The sequence below is a fragment of the Felis catus genome, chromosome C1, assembly GCF_018350175.1.
Source record: "Felis catus isolate Fca126 chromosome C1, F.catus_Fca126_mat1.0, whole genome shotgun sequence".
In the NCBI taxonomy this organism is placed as follows: Eukaryota; Metazoa; Chordata; class Mammalia; order Carnivora; family Felidae; genus Felis; species Felis catus.
The window spans coordinates 67,832,026-67,847,483 of NC_058375.1; the positions used below are offsets into that span (position 1 = coordinate 67,832,026).

Below are 15,458 nucleotides of genomic sequence, written 5' to 3' on the forward strand. Positions count from 1 at the left end.
GAACTTCAGAGAGATTTGAATGCCCAACGAAAGCAGTTACTGGCCTTGGTTTAGAAAACTTCTCCCAGCTTACAGTCATAAGGGGAATCCTGATGATCAGTTAAAGGAGGAAGAAAATCTCTGAACTTGATTCATGGATGGTGTTGTAGGCTGGGGAATTATGTCCCCCTGAAATTCAGATGTTGAAGTCCTAACTCCCAATACCCCAAGAAGTGTATATACGTGGACATAGGGTCTTTAAAGAGGTAATTTAAGCAAAGTGAAGTTACTAGGATGGGCCCTAATCTAATATGACTGGTGTCATCATAAGAAGAGGAGATTAAGACATAGACCGGTACAGAGGGTATGAAGATAACAGAGGATGGCCAGCCATCCACCAGCAAAGGAGAGGCCTCAGAGGAAGACAAACTTGCTGGCACCTTGATCTCAGAGTTCTAGCCTCTACAACCGTGAGAAAATAAATTGCTCCCAGTCTATGGTACTTTGCTATGACAACCCCAACAAATAAATAGGTTTTCGTAATAAGAAGTGGGTTTCTGCTGTAAAAATATACCCAAAAATGGGGAACGGGCTTTGGAACTGGGCATTGTACAGAGGCTGGAAGAAGTTGAGTGTGTTGATAGAATTCCTTGAAAAGAATGTTGGTGGAAATACAGATGTTAAAGGCAATTCTGGTAAGAGCTCAAAAAGAAAAGAGGGGAGCTAGAGAGAAAGCTTCTCTCATCTTAGTGTATCATCATAAAGAGGATGTTGGTAGATATATAAATGTTAAAGGAAAAATATAAACACACATATATATATAAAAAGATGTTAAAGGTACTTCTGATGAGATCTCAGATGGAAATGAGGAACATGTTTTTGGACACTGGGGAACTCTGATTAATACAGATTTGTTGGCTCGGATGGTGGGTGCAAGCTGAACAAGGATGGCATCTATAGAACAGCTTCACTCAGATGGTCTTGAAAGACAACGGTGAGAGAAAATTCTCCCGATGGGCAGATCTCCAAACAGTGAATCTAGTCATCTACTTTGAGTGTAAAAAGAAGTGACCCAAGCCTATAGCGTACATGGACTTATGGTCCGTGGAAAATGGTCTGACTGGCTACTTGAGGGCATGGAAAAGAAATATCCATCAATACCAAAATGTGTAAAATTGATGGATAACATTTATAATATTTATACCATGAGGTATAATACAGCTATGACCATGAACTACTGCTACACTTCAAAAACATGGATGAATCTCACCAAATTGAGAAGTCAGAGAGCAAAGGATACATACTATATAAATCTATACTAGTTTTCTAGGGCTGCTGAGACAAAGTACCAAAGAGCGGATGGCTTAAACAAAAATGTATTGTCTCACAGTTCTGGAGGCTATAAGTGGGAGATCAAGAGGTTGGCACTGTTGGTTCCTTTGGACAGCTGTGAGGGAGAATCTGTTCCAGGCCTTTCCCTGTGGCTTGTAGATGGCTGTCTTTTCCATGTGTCTTCATATCAGCTCCTTCTATAGGTATCTGTCCAAGTTTCCTTTTATAAGGATACCAGTCATACTGGATTAGGGCACACCTTAAGAACCTCATTTTAACTTTATTACCCTATTTCCAAATAACATTTTGAGGTATTAGGAGTTAGTACTTCAAAACATATAAATTTTAGCAAGAATACAATTCAACCCATAACAGATTTAATTTTATAAAATCCAGAAATAGGCAAAACTACAGTGTTTAGTAATATATACATTTATGGTAAAACTACAAAGAAAAACATACATAAAATATACGTAACAATACTTCTAGTTATAGGGATGGAGGTGAGATCCAAAAAGGACACACAGGAGTGTTAACAATGTTCTATTTCTTGAGCTGGTGATCATTACACAGGTGTTTGCTTAATTATTCAATACAATCTTTACGTATTAGGCACTTTTTTGAATGCACATTTTATATTGGGCATTGTCTTACATGGTAGGCAAGTGGGCTTCCCAAAAGTGAACCTCCCACCTACCTTCGCAGGCAGAGGGAGGGCTGAACTACCACATACAGAACTGATAAAGACATGTGCATTCTCTAGACAGCTCATTCACAAGAGAGAGAGCATAGGCTGGTCTATGCATGTCCTTTTCCTCTCCTCTCCATAGTCAGATAAATCACTTCACTTCCCCTGGGGGGGGGGGGGGAGGCAGGGGGAGAGTGAGGAGGAGGAAAGAGAGCCCCAGAAGCAATATGTTCATAGAGCTTCATCAGTGTAAAAGGGGACATCAGGAGTGGAGAGTAAGCCTTGCCATTGTATCCAATACTGTTCCTGAAGTTTTGGCTGTTTTAAATCATTGATCTTAACCATTAAACTAAGGACTCTCGGCTTCTGTAACCATTCCACTTAGGAGTGTAAATCAGCACATCAAGACAGTCCTGTCCCCACTTTCATGAAACCATTCTTCCAATACCATCCCCTGTGAGGGTCCTCTTGATACCACTGGTGAGCAGTAAAGACGTGAATCCAAATTGATTTGGGGGCTACACTGATTTCTATTTGAAAATGATTCCATAGTACATTAAGCACATCAACGCCAAAGGCCAATTATACCAAAAGGTGAAAATGTATTCTATTTCTCATGCCCAACCATGTTGTCAAAAATAAGCAGACCAAAGAGCCTGTAATAAGATCAAATGAAAACACAAGGAGAATGCAATAGCAATTATCAATGTTAAGATATTCTAGAGATAAAATGTCAAATTTGAATATAAAGACCTCTGTAATTATCAAATTTCCAGCACAAAATTCAAGCCCAAAGATCAGATTCCCTTGCAAGATAGTTGCTAGAGCTCTAGTCATTAATTCTGTGTTCCAAGTAGGAGAAGAAGTGAAACAGAGCCTCCCCTCTCAATCTTTTTTGAAGAATTCTGGAAGCATCATATATCACTTTTATTTACAACTCCTTGGCCAGAATTTAGTCACGTAGGCTAATAGAGCTGCAAAGGAGGCTGTTAAATGTCTCTATCCTCGGTGGCAACTTGTTAGGATAAAAATGAGGATTATTTTACTAAGGAAGAACAACGATATCAGGAAGGCATTAGCAGTATTTGTTATAGAAGATCTTGTTTGAGATTTCCTCCTTTATATGCAAAATCTCCTACTATCATTTGGCCCCAGAGCCCCCATGATTCTAGCATAGGGATATTAAAAAGAAAGACACAATGACCACATTTTCTTTTTTTTTTTTTTTTTACGTTTATTTATTTTGAGAGAGAGGGAAAGAGAGAGTGCATGCCCACAAGAGAGTGAGGGGGAGAGAGAGAATCCCAAGCAGGCTTCATGCTGTCAGCGCACAGCCAGATATGGGGCTTGAACCCACAAAACAGAAGATCATGACCTGAGCCAAAATCAAGAGCGAGATGCTTAACTAAGCCACCCAAGTGCCCCACAATGACCGTATTTTCTATTGATGAGTTATTTTCAGACTTGTGCCATAGTGGCTGCTCCACTGCCTCTTGCTATGCTATTTATCCGACTAAGAAATCTGCCGGTGTAATCTAAGAAATTGGTGGGTAGGGGTACATTTGAGCTACAGGCAGGCAACGTGAACCAAGTTTAACTTTCTCCTCGGGACCCTGACGCTTGCCCCTCTCCTGGTCTGTCCCCACTTCCCCCTCTAGCAATCAGACCAATAACAAATCTCAGCACAGCTTTGACTGCCGATGTGCTGGGCCTGGCATGGAAGAGGAGGGAATAAATGCCAAAGGAGCTGCAGAACCTAACTGGCAGGGACCAGCATGAGCCAGGAGACTTTGCATCCTCAAGATGCTAACCCAAGGAAGTGGGAGTGGTGGGAGGTGAAACATCAAACTGGCTAAGGGAGAGTTTATTGACATGGGAGCTTTTTCCCACTGTAGAAAAGCCCTGACAATGAGATGGCGCTAACGTGCTGTGATGATAATCGTTGGAAGCTTACAAAAAGTGATGACCTACTTTAATTGAAGGAGAAACGTGGAAGTGTCTTAGATGATGGAGAATAGATGGGGCAGACTTGCCATAAGCAGCATGTAGATCTGAAAGACGCAGGGGGTGAACCGTAGTGCACTATGGTGCCGGGCCCAAATGCCCTCTCGAGGGCCAAGCACCCATTCCCCAGCTTCTGGCAGTATTAACAGCTGATGTCTCCAAGCCACGTCCCTCAGTGAGAATTACTATAGGCCTGGGGTCGGCAAACTATGACCTGCGGTTGGCTGCCTGCTTTAGTACATGAAGCTTCCCTGGAACACAGCCGTGCCATTTATTTACGTATTGTGTATACCCAGCTTTGTAGTACATCAGCAATGTGCAGTGGCTGTGACAGAGGTGGTATGGCTCACAGCAGCCCTGCTCTAGGACAGAGAAGGGGTCTTGTCCAAGGCTCCCCCTTCTAAAGGCAGCTCCTGGCTGAGACCGGTGACGCAGGGACATAAATATCTGGCCCTCTCACCTCAGTTAGAGAAAATTCTGAAGGCTGGACCAGCACCAGATGGGTTGAGGACTCCATTGCCATTGCTTTGAAAGTCAGTTCTTTTTTCCACACAGTCGTGTCTTCCTCCCTTCCTTACAGGTATCACTTCTGAAAATACTCTCCAATAAGCCTCCACACGCAACCCCCAGTTTCAGACTCTATTTCCAGAGAACTCAAACTAGAAACCACACCTACACTGGTTCAGTGACACCCATTCTGTAGCAGAGGTGTTTCACATCCCTGTGGTTTCACTGATGCTGTTTTCATTTCTCAGCTTGAAATTCTCCTTTCCAACCTGATAAATTCCTATTCATCCTTTAAGATCAAGACTCAAATGTTTTCCATTACCCCTTACAACAAACAAAATTAGTCATTCTATCATATCTATGCATACATGTGATAAAATATTAAAAAGTTAGAAAAATTAAGGTAAGAAAATGCATATTCTCCTTGACATCTGCAGGGACTCTGTGTTGTCTGCATGCGTATATACCTGTGTGTGATATGTGAGAGTCATAGGTGAGAAAGGGTTCAAAACTGAAATATTTCTAAATAAACAAAAACTTGGTTCAATCCTTTAATTAAGCAGTTAGTGTATGTATGTATTAGAGGCTAGGTTTCACTTTCCCCCCTCACTCTTTGCTTCTCAACACGGTAATAAGTTTATGATAAAATACACAAATTAAAAAACCGTAATATTAACAACACCAATGCACCAAGCAATTCTTAAGCATCAGGCAATAACCTACGAGCCTCACACTTACATTAGCTCATATAACCCTCCCAGCAAGCACAAGAGGAAGGCCCTATTATTATATCTACGTTGTAGATAAGGAGCAGAGACTCAAAGAGATTGTAACCTGCTATGGTCACACAGTTCATAGTGACAGAGCCACGATTCAAATTAATCATGTTTTAGCCCTTCTTCATTTCTTAACAATTACTGCCTAAAAAAGACTTTCTTTTCTTTAGTAATAGGATTATGGTTTCAGATGCTGTCATTATTTATAAGACAAAGGTGTGTTTGATTATTAAATAGTCCTCTTTTAAAAATCTGCAAGTTCTAGGTCACATATTGCCATCATTAGCAGAGGAAGACACAGCCGTCTGCTTCCAGGATGGAGGCAGGAAGAGAAGGCAGAGCGAGAGAAGATGGAGGGAACACAGAGGGATGAGAGAAGGAAAGAGCCCCTTGTGATGGGTCTTGTAGACACTCATCACAACTATGCTGTGCTCGAGTCTGAAATGTAGTGAATGCTTTTGCAACAGCCTTTGGACTGCATGTGTGCATGTAATCAGCTAATAGTGACACTGACTTCTTGCTGGTGACAGAGGAGAACTGCTTCCTTTCCTAGACACGATGAGTACAACCTAGGTGTTACACATGCATGCACGTTTACCGACAACGCACCATGTAGTTTCTTTGCACAGTGCAAAAGCATCTAATAAATGTCTGTCTCCTTTAATTAAATTATGTTTCACACACTTGATTTTCCCCATGTGAAGTTTAGCCTTTAATTTGACAGAATCAATAGGAAGGAGTCAAACTAGTAGGATGTCATTAACGTGTTAATGTGTTTATTGCAGAGGACTTAGTGATGAAAATAGATGAGAGAATTTTTAGACAGTAGGAGAATGTAAAACAATTTTTACTTTCAATTAGAAGCAGAGAATTTTCACTTTCATTGGGAGGTAAAGGGGTATTGTGAAAAGACTCCTGGGGTGCCTACATGCTTCAGTCGGTAGAGCATCAGACTCTTGATCTTGGGGTTTTGAGTTCAAGACCCACGTTGGGTGTAGAGCTTACTTTAAAAACAAACAAACAAAGGAACAAAGAAAGACTCCCCCAGGTCAGTAATCCTTGATCTGCCATGAAGAGGTTGTTTTCACTTTCAGCCAAGCTGTTTTGACTTTTCTCAGCTTTTTCATTTCAGGGATCTCGTGAGACTCCAACAAGATAATCCATGTCAGAACCCTACAAAAATTCTACCATATTGAAAAAAGTCTTTTCACTGTTGATCACGATACCTTATGCAAAGTAGACTTCCCTTAAAACTCCCCTGATTAAAATCAAGTCCCTCAATTTTAACATTTAATATGTGTGTCACTACTGACACATAAAAGTATAACAATAAAAATAGGTAAAACATCTTAATCATGTTATTTGTGTATAATACTTAAATAATCCCTACAATGACACTGTGACTTCTCTATTTTTGCTGTACCTATTTCACACCTGAGGATTAGAGAGGTCATATAACTGGTTACAAAGTTTCCTAACGGGTAAGTGCCAGAGAAAGAATCCAGCATATGGTCTACAGGAAACCAGTATCCATATCACTTCCACTATGAAGTCTTTCTCCTATTTGATATATAATTATCTCAGGGATATTCTCAGGGCAGAAAACATACCCACTATGGCCTCACAATAGCAAAACATGCCCCCAACAATTCAAATTTGTTTTAAATTTTAAATGCAAACACACACACACACACACACACACACACACACACACACGCACACCCCACATATAGATCCACATATATTAATGAATGCCTTGAAAATAATACAGGTCTGGGCCGAAATCTCTTTGTTTATGGAGCTATTTCTCATTTTCTAATTTCTTTGCTTTACATAATTATCATCTCTTGAAAAAAAATAGACGTAATTTGAAATGTTTTATTCAGAAAAGTTTCTGTTACTTTAAAGAACGCTCTGCTTGCAATATCACAAAGATAATCAGAACTGGTAACCCAAAGGAATAATATTGTAACAAGCCACCCTTCCCATCATAATATCATCATTCCCCAAGCAGCTGCTCCAAAAAAAAATCAAAAGTTTTACTCAGATGGCAATATTTATTTTAAATAGAAATAGAAATATATGCTGAACTCTTCAGAAAAGGTCTGATTACCTGTGAACCTTGGAGGCAGCCATCTATACATTAGCATACATGATAATTGCCTGCTTTTTGATGATGTGTACGAATTTGACATTCCAGCTACCTGTTTCCATGAGCAAGTATAAAATATTTACCACTTCTGGCATCCGACCAACTAATTACCTTCAAAAATTCAACCAGAGTCTGCATAAAATATAAAATTAAAACTTTTAAAATAGTTCCCTTACATTCTTTAACTTGATATTCTCTTTTAATTGTAAATAGTCCTTGGAGCTAAAAGTCTCAGGGTACTGAAAAAGTTATTCAGTGATCCTAGAAAAATAACTAAGGTCATGCCAGCAGTTTTTAAACACACTTTACGTGTTTAATTGAAAATCACATTTCCTTTACCTTCTTCCAGCATATATTGTACTTAACACTCTGAACATTAGCCTTTGGAATAAAGAAATGAATAATATATGAGTTGCTCTTTATTATGATTTTGAAGCCTGATTTAAAATTAATTTTCAAGACTATTATGGAATACCAAATGTCATATTCACTAGTACCTGTTCGCTGCTTCCCAATTGCAATGTGCTGTTTGCCACAGCCATCTGTTCATATTCTGTCTCTTCCAACTTGAATGAATATTGACAGAACCTCTTTCTAAACGAAAAGAATTAGAAATTTGAAGCTCTCTATGTTTTCGCACAAAGTTCATATAAAATTTGCACTCTGTAGTTAAGAATTATACAAAAAAAAAATACAGCTACAAGAACTCACATAAAAGTCATCTGTGATACGCTTGACTATGCCGGAAAAGTCTGGTATTGTATTTAAGTGATAGGTCTTACTGCACAAACGCTCATAAAGTGCACAATATGAAGTCTACGGGGACTATGGACATGAATGCGGTGCATAACTATGTAACACAGTCTTTAAAAATAATACTAAAAAAGAGGACGTTCGTAGGAATGGATGCCAAACTCCCAAAACTAACATCTTCAGCACATCATAATTATACTCATCAAGCATGAAGAACTTCCTAATGTTTAAAATAAACCTTTCCTGGCTGGAGGATGCAACAGTAAATGTGAAAATGAGGACCTTTACAAGTAGTATTTGACAGTTTCAAACTTGCAAAGTTATGACTATCTAAACAGAATAGATTCATACAGTGAACAACATTTCGTGAATCTATTTTATATGGAGCACTGTGCTAATTTGGAGAAGGAAGGGAAGAAAACACAAAGAAGATAATTGATAAAGTACTTATCCTCAAATTTACTTTACATCCAATAGGAAGGATATACAGGCTAACACACTGGCAGGAGAAAGAGAACAGAAAATCATAAAATCTAGTAACAAATGAAATAAACAACACAAGCAGCCCTCATCTCTACCAATCTCAAAGCAATATGCTTTGCGTGGAAACTTCTCTTTTGAAAAGAAGTTTAGGTAATCTAAGAGACCAACCCATGAATATGTTATCAAATACGTCGTTGTCTTTATTCCCAAAGCAGATTGAGGAGATGACTTTGGCAAAATTTCCTATGTGAAAATGGCAGGCACGGGACACTTTCCCTCAAGTGTAAATAGTGCCTTGTTCTCTTCCCAAGTAGTTGCTCAACGCTTGGAATAAATTCCAGAAATGAGTAGGATCTGCCTGTGACGTCTCAGCCCCATTGATCACCATGGTTGCTAGAGCCCATAGGCATCCCTTTGCTACTTAATCATTTCATGTATGCCAAACTAAAGCTGCAATTCTCAATCAATTTCCAGGAAAAGGTAAACCATTCTTAAAATAAGGCTATATAAGGAGATGAGTTCTCTTGCTGGAGCCTCCAAATAAATATACTTTCTTTCCAGATCCATGACTCGATTCAGTTAGTTTGACGCTGCAGTTTTTATTGTCCTATAACTTACTCTTTTTTGGTCATGTCGGTAAAATCACTGAGTAAGACTGAATCATATCTCTGACAGCCATATCTATAACTTTTCCAATTGGCATGAGCTGCCAAAACTGAATCAATATTACCATGATCCTGAACAATTAATGACATGCTCAGATATATTCTAACTGGCTGAGTGGCAATTTAATTGATTCTGCTGTACACGTTCCACAATATTAAACCTTTATTTTAGTATAATGAGCAACATGAATCGGTAAGTCCCTGAAAAAATAGTATCGTGGACAAATGCAAGATCAGTAAAGGTCTGAGTTTCTACTCAGGTGGAGAGCTGGAAAGCAAACACGAGTGAAGATTTAGGAATGATAGCAATCAGGTATTATTTTTGATAAGAGCAAATACATACCTCATTCCTTATGAGAGAATACAGCACACTGTTTCATTAATGGATATTCCCTGGGATAGATATCAAAGACAAAAAAGATGTGTTTGTTACACACACATACACACGCATATATATTTAAAGTTACTTGTCCATTACTGAAAAGAGATTACTCTAAAAGGTATCCAAAAGAGCAAAAAAGGAGACACTAATGTCCTTTTTCTTTTTCCAGACCATCAAGTAAGCCAACATAAAGGGCTTGATATATCAGACAGGGTTTCAGCTGAATGTGTCAGCATGAAATACAAGCACTGAGGTAAAGGAGAATAGATTATATGTTTTCAAAACGAGTGTACATTATATAATCTATCCTGCAGGGACTATAGGGTGAGACACATCAGGTGGGGATAATCAAACAAGCTTTATGAGTAAACACTTCCATGTAGATTTTTTTTTTCAGTTGAAACCACATTTCTAAGGATAGCTTTTATTCAACTCAACAAACTCCTGTTTTTAATCGCTCATTTAAACCTTTTTTTTTTTTTTAACAATTCATTACAGACTGCAAAAGGCTCTGTGTAGCATTTTGAAATGGGCTTTGCACTAATGTGATAAGAGATATCTTTTGAAAAAATAAAATAAAATAAAAGCCAACAGAGCATATGGTGCTTACCACTCAGATATTTCTGTTTTTTTAATACTAAAATTCACCAGGGAGCCCTGGAGTTTTTAAGAAACAAACAAAAATACTTCCATACTTACAGGAATGCTCTTGTGTCTCCCACATTTTAATTAACTTTAAAAATGATATCATTACGTCTTTTAGATGCAACTTTGTAAGTTGGGTAGGAAGGAAACATGTTTACTGCGAACCTACTATTGCGTCTTATGCCAAGCATTTTGCCTATGATATCCTATTGGAGCCTTGCGACAACCTCTCCAGGTAGGTACCATTACCTCACTTTACAAATGAAGGTGCTGAAAAACTTTCCCAACATCTTACAGCTTTGACAAGTCACCTAATTCATAAACTCAAAAGTCACATGCTAAGCAAAAGGTGCCAGAGAAACCACAGTCAACAGAACCATTGGTGCCCTGCTTTCATGGAATTGACAGACTGCCAGTACAACAAATAGCAAGGTGGTTGGCATCTTCCCTAAGAATCCTACCTGCTAACTGCATTAGGGCCTCCTGGAAAGCCCCAGTGTTATCCTAACACATAAACACTAGAAGGAGTTCAAAGAGGCTATATCCACAGAAAGATGCAGAGACTTGATAGCTTCTGTTTTAAATAGCTGCCGTGAAATAGGGACAAAAGTCACTCGTTATAAAAGTTGGATCTGGATTTGTTTTCTGGGAGATGAGCTAAGTGTACCTGTCGAGATGGTTCTCCACTTACATTTGAAGAAGACACTTAACATTTGAATGTCCTCTTTTTTTTATTTTTAATTTTTTATTTTTTAAACTGCATTTCACCCCCAAGGTGGGGCTTGAATTCAAGACCCTGAGATTAAGGGTCACATTCTCTACCAACTGAGCTAGCCAGGTATCCCAAGTTGTAGGTCCTTCTAACAGAGAGAAAACCAGATGCCAATTTTACACCAGCTTACTTTTGACATTAAAATTCATTTCTTTATAACTCCTTTTTAAAAAAAATTTTTTTTAATGTTTATTTAGTTTTGAGAGATAGAGAGAGACAGAGCCGTGAGTGGGGAAGGGGCAGAGAAAGAGGGAGACAAAGAATCCGAAGCAGGCTCCAGGCTCTGAGCTGTCAGCACAGAGCCCGACTCGGGGCTCAAACTCACGAACTGTGAGATCATGACCTGACCCCAAGTCGGACGCTTAATCAACTGGGCCACCCAGGTGCTCCTATAACTCCTTTTTTAAATGTTTATTTATTTTTGAAAGAGAGGCAGAACACCAGCAGGGGAGGGGCAGAGAGAGAGGGAAACACAGAGTTGGAAGCAAGCTCCAAGCTCTGAGGAGTTGGGTGCTCAACGTGGGCTAAAACCCACAAACCGTGAGATCGTGACCTGAGCTGCAGTCAGATGCTTAACCGACTGAACCACCCAGGCACCACAACATGAAAATTCATTTTTAAATAAATTCATTTTAGGGGCATCTGGGTGGCTCAGTCAGTTAAGCATCCGACTCTGGATTTCAGCTCAGGTCGTGATCTCATGGTTCATGAGACTGGTATCTGTGTGGGGCTCTGTGGAACCTGCTGGGGATTCTCTCTCTCCCTCTCTGTCTGCCCCTCCCTGGCTCATGCTCTCCCTCTCTCACTCAAAATAAATAAATAAACTTCAAAAAATTTTTCATTTTAATCTTAGCCAACTTGACCACACATAAAATTCCTTTTTCACAAAACTTCTGCAACTTTATTTTCTATATTTCAATTTTGCCCTATGTCTTTTTCTCTTAAAACAACTATTTAAGGGCAAAATTAACTTTCTTTCCTTTCAACAACAACAAAATCCATCTCCATTTCTCCTAGCTCCTCTTACTGAGAAAACACATCCTACTTTCCAAGCATACTATGTTGGTGTTTTAGCGTCCCAGTCTGGTTTCCTAGTGACAGCTCAGAGTGAAGTCACTACATTTTACGCCCCCCAAGTGCACAGAGGGACAACACATGAAGGTCTCAATCTGTGCATCCTGAGTTTTGATCTCATCTGCCAAGTTAAAAGCCCAAAGGGCTGTGGATAGTCTCATGTTCTTCTCCACTGCTAATTCTTCCTCCACCTGCCTTACTTTTGTTGCTGCTGCTAGCTGGGCATCAGTGGTCAGCGGAGGGGTCCAGAAGAGAGGCCAACTCAGCAAGGATACTACTCCACAGTCCGCCTTACCCTGGTGGGTGACTTTCTAATAGCAGCTACTTTAACCTGCACCACTTTTTCGGGCATCCCCTCCTCATGCAGTGGTCTACGGGAATCAAGCAAATAAATGATCATGCCTCCCCACACCAAGATGCTTGGTCACTTGGGGATTTCACCCACAGAAGCCTCATTCCCCTTGCTCCTTCTTAGGTCTCTAGGCTCCTCCTGGCTGGCTTGCCAATTGTTCTGTAAAAAGAAGGTACCCTATAGGCAAAACGAACTCCAAAGGCCGAAGGAGCAGTGAAACTGAACAAAAAGACTGACAAGTCCAGTTTAACAAAAAAAAAAAATGGTGTACTAAGGGACTTACGGATAGAAGCGTGTCACGGGCAGCTGCAAGAGCAGATCTCTGCAAGCCCAGCTTCTATTAGGAGCTGCTTTTACGGCCCCCTAGGCTGGGGAGCATTTGCTGGTAGGCCACCTGGGAGGAAATGTAACCAACCAGCGTGAGACTGCGTTTTGGTGAGTTGCAGAGGGAAACCACACCAGGTGAACCGCGGCACAAAGTAAACTTTAATTGGAGCAAATAAGGAGATCTCCAGGAATAACTTCCAAAGCTGTGACTACCCCAGCAAGGGTGAACAGGTTCCTTTTATTTAGGGTTAGGATGAATATTTATCTATAGGGAAGACTAGTCCTTACAGGCAAAGGAGCACAAAAGGAAACATTTCTAAACTTACAATGTGTGTTATGTAAATGAGGCTTGAGCTCCTCATTGAGCAGAGATTTTAGCATTATAATGAGGTACAGGTAATTGCGGGTCACTCCCTGGTCCATCTGCACAGGCACAAGTGGGGATTTAGGTCAAACTGGTTTAGGCTGCTGGAGCTCTGGGTCTGGGCAGTCAGTATTGCCAGAGGCATAGTTTCAGTTTCCTCACTGCTATGCCTGCAGGGTCTGTTGCTTGAGTTAAGAGATAAGAGCTTAAGGGAAATGTAGGACAAAGGTTGATGGGTTCAAGCTGGCAAAAAGGAACGTCACCTCTTGGAGTCTAGCTGGTGACAGGTTGGAAAACCCTAGTCATCTCCAGAACAGATCAATGACACTGTACTCCCAGGGTGTACTTAAGGGTGTGGTTAAACAAAAAGAGGGGCGGGGGGGCCTGGGTGGCTCAGTCCGTTGAGCTGCAGACTTCAGCTCAGGTCATGATCTCACAGTCTGTGGGTTTGAGCCCCGCATCCGGCTCTGTGCTGACAACTCAGGGCCTGGAGCCTGCTTCGAGTTCAGTGTCTCCCTCTCTGCCCCTCCCCGGCTTGCTCTCCGTGTCTCTCTCTCTCTCTCTCTCTCTCTCTCTCTCTCTCTCTCTCTCAAATAATAAACATTTAAAAAATTAAAAAAAAAAAGAGGGCGCCTGGGTGGCAAGCCGACTTTGGCTCAGGTCATGCTCTCCTGGTCCGTGCCTTTGAGGCCCGTGTCAGGCTCTGTGCTGACAGCTCAGAGCCTGGAGCCTGCTATGGATTCTGTGTCCCCTCTCTCTGTCTGCCCCTCCCCAACTCGTGCTCGGTCTCACTCTCTCAAAAATAAATGTTAAAAAAAATTTTTTTTTTTTTTTTTTAAACAAAAAGAATAGAAAGAGAGCTGCCCAGGATCTGTGCTCCAGCTTTTAGGTCATAGAGCAGTCATCAAGGTAGATTTGTCCAAGATGCCTTAGGCTGGTTCACACAGCACGATACATTCTTGAGAATGCTACAAAATAACATAGTCTTGATTATTTCTCCTTTCTTGGGCAAGGGTCTTAAATAAGTTACCATTTGCTCTCACTGCCATTCTTCCTTATTGAAGAAGATAGGAGGGCTTTTTTTTGGTTTTTATTTTTGTTTGATTTTTTTCTTTTACTGTTAACCATTTATTTATACCCTGCCTTATGCCAGAAAGGATCTGAAAAGACTGAACAGAGTTGATATTGACTAATTACCTACAGAGTTCAAAGTTCATATTCTCCTGTTCCATTCTTGCAGCAGTCCTACTGAGAGAATTCTTCATAATAAAACCAATAAAGAGAAAAAGAAATAAGGAGAGAAGATAGTGTTAATGCACTGACAACTAATTCCAAATTTCCTGATCACTTTAATCTAAAAGTCAATTTGGTGAAATGAAGTTTTCTTCTCTTACATTTGCATTATATATTTATATATATATATATATATATATATATATATAATTTTTTTTAATTTACTATGCTTATAATATCATCAAAAGTCATGTTGTGTGTGTGTTTTTGTTTTTGTTTTTCTGGAGAAAGGAAAAAAATTTGTTTGGACTCTAAACACGTTTCCCAGGGGATGTTTTTGATATGTTGGAAATTTAGGAAGAAGAGGCTAAAGCTTCAGCAGAAACCAAGTATGAAATATTTCTACGTTTCATTTTTGATCTTTAAGATGAAGACAAAATATTTTCTAGCCTTGGCCAAAAAAAAAAATATTAAAACTACATTTTTCCTGTTCTTTTTAAAATTTTATTTATTATGTTTATCGAGGTAATGAACTACAACATCATATTGGTTTCAGGTATTAGTTTTAACATAATGATTCAGTACATGTATATACTGCAAAATGAGCACCACAGTAAAATTAGTTAATGTCCATCACCACACATAATCACCTATTTTTTTTTCTTACAGTGAGACCTCTTAAGATCTATTCTCATAGCAACTTTCAAACATACAGTACATGTTATTAATTATAGTCATACTGTACATTATATCCTCTAGGACTTATTTCTTTTATAACCGGAAATTCGAACCTTTTGACCACATTCATCCATTTCACCCACCTCCCTCCCACACCCATCTCTGGCAACCATCAATCTGTTCTCTGTGTCTATGAGTTGGATTTATTGATTGACTGATTGATTGATTGTTCCACCCAAAAGTGAGATGATGTGGTATTTGTCTTATGCTGTCTTGGCTATTTCATTTAGCA

General features: G+C 39.7%; 1 long non-coding RNA gene across 1 annotated transcript; it reads right to left on the reverse strand.

Annotated features, from left to right (window-relative positions):
* Positions 1-6,035: 6,035 nt before the first annotated feature.
* Positions 6,036-12,950, reverse strand: LOC123379366. The gene is made up of 4 exons (XR_006583753.1): positions 12,848-12,950; positions 9,683-9,732; positions 7,936-8,032; positions 6,036-6,459 (listed from the first exon to the last, which is right to left on the reverse strand). It is a non-coding gene; the product is annotated as an uncharacterized LOC123379366 (long non-coding RNA).
* Positions 12,951-15,458: the final 2,508 nt, after the last annotated feature.